This window comes from Anoplophora glabripennis, unplaced genomic scaffold (assembly GCF_000390285.2).
Source record: "Anoplophora glabripennis isolate ALB-LARVAE unplaced genomic scaffold, Agla_2.0 scaffold1070, whole genome shotgun sequence".
In the NCBI taxonomy this organism is placed as follows: Eukaryota; Metazoa; Arthropoda; class Insecta; order Coleoptera; family Cerambycidae; genus Anoplophora; species Anoplophora glabripennis.
Genome location: NW_019417146.1, coordinates 13,505 through 16,880, shown reverse-complemented (window position 1 = coordinate 16,880; position 3,376 = coordinate 13,505).

The following is a 3,376-nucleotide window of genomic DNA, read 5'->3' as shown; positions in this document are numbered from 1 at the left end:
ATTTGTGATTCCAATAATAAATGAACACACCCCTGAATCTGACAATTTTGTGGTAGATAGTGATATATTTCTGAAAAGTGTGCGAAAATTGTAAGACACCTGGCTCAAATATAGTCACCCTTCCAATATGGGCACCTTTCTATATAGCTTTATGGGCTTTTTATTTTGATACATGTTTTTGATTATTTAAGTGTAAGGCGTTTCTTCAGTATACAAGAAAATATAATAAAAATATAAATGATGTTATTTTTTGTGATCTCCAAATAAAAAAACTAAAACAGTTTTCAAGTGATATTGTTTGGCATATTATATATAGGCGTTGATTTTAGTATACAAACAAGTCTAAATTATAATACATTAATCCCATGAGTCGGTGACCGAGCAGTGTTAATTTTTAAGAGGCATGCTGTATATACGAACCGGATCAATGTAAAAATATTTCAAAAGTTGTAAAAATATTTCAAGTTTTAGAAAAAAATTCGCTTTAAACAGCTAAGACTTTGTGGTCAAAAATAAAAAAAATAAACATGAACAAATATCTCTGAGAATATAGACTAACAAAAATTTACTGAACTTTTATAGAATTGTCAAATTATTTTCTTCAGATTCCATGTCTGTTGCTTTGATGTTCTTGGTCATTCTAAACATATTCACAATTTTTATGTGCTTCTTCTAAGAGCCGAAATAACTTTTTTAAATAATTTCTAAAGATTATTAATTATATAATAATGTATTAATTATATGGCAAACATAGTGTGGCCAAATTCCTTTATATCCTGGATTTTAACAGGATTTTTTCCCCGAATTTTTATTTTTAAAATTTTTTTCTGAGGAAAAAAACTCGTTTTTCTCTGACTAAACTAAAGTACTCATTTCACAGAAATAATCTGTAGCAAGCTTATGTCTTGATAAAAAGTTGAAAAATGTCAGGGCCTTAGAAAAATTAAAATTTCTTCCTCAACGATTTTGTTGTTGTTCAAAGATGTGATTTTTTGATTTAAAGTAACTAGTAAGAAGATTTTTTATATTAAAAATATGATAATTGGGAAATATTTCGTTTCTACAATACAATAGAAAAGATCCTTTTTCTCCGGAATACAATTAAGAATCGAATGTCTAATTTCTAATATACTAGATGAGATATAAGCTACATAGTATATCACTCTGTGGTATATCCTATCTTCATTCTCAACCAAATAACACTAAGTCCAAGTCAGGTCTATATCTGCGATTTTGCTGACGAATAATCTTAGCATTTTACTAGATACTGAGAGCGTAATTCAATACTAGCCGGGGCATATCGTCCGCAGAGTAGTTGTTCCCACAATATCGTCATGACAATTTGTTGAGATCTTGTTACAGCTTGTGCGAATTTATTAGCACCAATGCACTAAGTTGACCAATACTGCATTCTGCACATTAGCTACTTATTTCTAAACATGAGCAACTTTTACTCTTTGAAACAGATGCTTATTTTAAGATATTCAAATTTTCATCTTTTTTTAGATATTCTAGGCAAAAGCAAAGTATATTATTATAATAAATACCATATACCACATAATACCACTGACTTTCCAAAAAGGCTCGTACATTCTAAAATGTTTCTAGTAGGTACTTATTTTCTTAAATACTCCTGTTTTTTTCTTAAATTTGTTCTTATGTGAATAACTCTTACCTCAGTTTTGTTATAAGAATTTGATTAAAACCAACATAGGTAAAACTAAAATTTTATTACAGTTATTCTTATTTCTATAAAGAATCACTTGATGGATGAAACGCTTTAGCATATTGGTAACTCTTGGAAGAATTGTTATTGTATTATTATATTTCGTATTATTTATATTCATATTTTTCATTCATAACTTGTTTCTTCCTCTGCGCGCAGTTTTCTTTTTTTTTTTGTTTGCGTAAATACCTTATTTATTTTGGCACTAACAAAAAAAAAACATTTCTATCCGTCAGGACAAGATGAGTGGGGATTTTTCGGCTTAATTCGAATGTATACGTGGGCTTACGCGTGTTTTGCCCCAGAATGACTGCACCGTAGCCCATTCCAAGATAAACAAAAAACAATTAAATACAAATTTCCAGCAGGTTCGGCGCTGCATATTTCGTATCCATAAATCTCGTCAGTTTTAGAAAAAAGTGTTGTTGGTTTGTGGGTCCGTTACACTTTCGGTTCAATTAATGTTTTGTTTCCCCGAAAGTATTCGCCGGGAGTGGGACTGGAAAGTGAATAGAAGCAATAAATCTGGCTGTGTTACAAAACAAACCAAAATAACAATGGACCGTATGAGTGACACAAATAACCTTTTCAGAGCGCAGGGTGGAAGAAGGACCAAACCAGAGAGAGAGATAAAGAGGGAGAGAGAGGGCCGCCTGTGTGCCTATGCCTATCTTAGAACAGCGGCTAAGTGATTTATGCCATACGGTCCTTAAGAAAAGCTCAAGAATCCACTTTTTGTTCGTATATTCCAAAGTGTCACACCATAAATCGTATGGACAAAAGCAACCACTATTGAGTCTTAAGTCCTAAATCGTTCAGTGGGTCGCGAATAGATAGATGAATGCTGATGCAAACGTAAGGCTGAAATGCGCCTTCTGACCGGCCGTTAATAGACATCTCCGATAAATTGGTGGATAAAAGTGTTCTTATAAGAATGTATTGGCGTTTTTTCCGAACATAACTTAATTTGCATTTTGCTTAAAATTGAACTCACAACAAAAACTAGTTCTTTTAAATATTTTTACTGACGATACTGTTCTATTCACATTTTAATTATAGCAAAGAATCGAATGTGGGATGAACAGTTTGGGCGTAAAATTGAAAAGTAATAGAACCTGTTAAGGACGTAGTATACTGAAAAAGAAGGCAAATTCGAAGTATTTTACAACTGATATTATGGACATATTTATGAATTCTATAAATATAGCGTTTTTTTGTAAAAATACTGTAACAAAAGCAGCTGAAATTTTGAGTTTATGTCACAAATACAAATATGATTATACAAAGACAATTACCATCAAGCAAAAAACTACATTCTTCTGTAAGTTTAATATAATTTCTGTAATTTTACAGTACCAACAGTAACAACCGATGTGATTTTCCAATGTGATGATAATAAAATTATTGTTAAGATCTCATCATCATGTATAAGTAAGTGTCTAATAAATATTCCACGCACTGCTGTTGTTCTTTTTGTTAAATTAATTGCCGGACAAGAAATTACAGAAATTACTGTACTTTTAAATGAATATAGCTACCTATTTTTTTACACTATACGATCTACAACTGATTTAATTTTAGTATTATCCGTACAATATTTTTGTTATTTATTTTTACCCAATTAATGTAATTTTAACATAAAATCGCTTT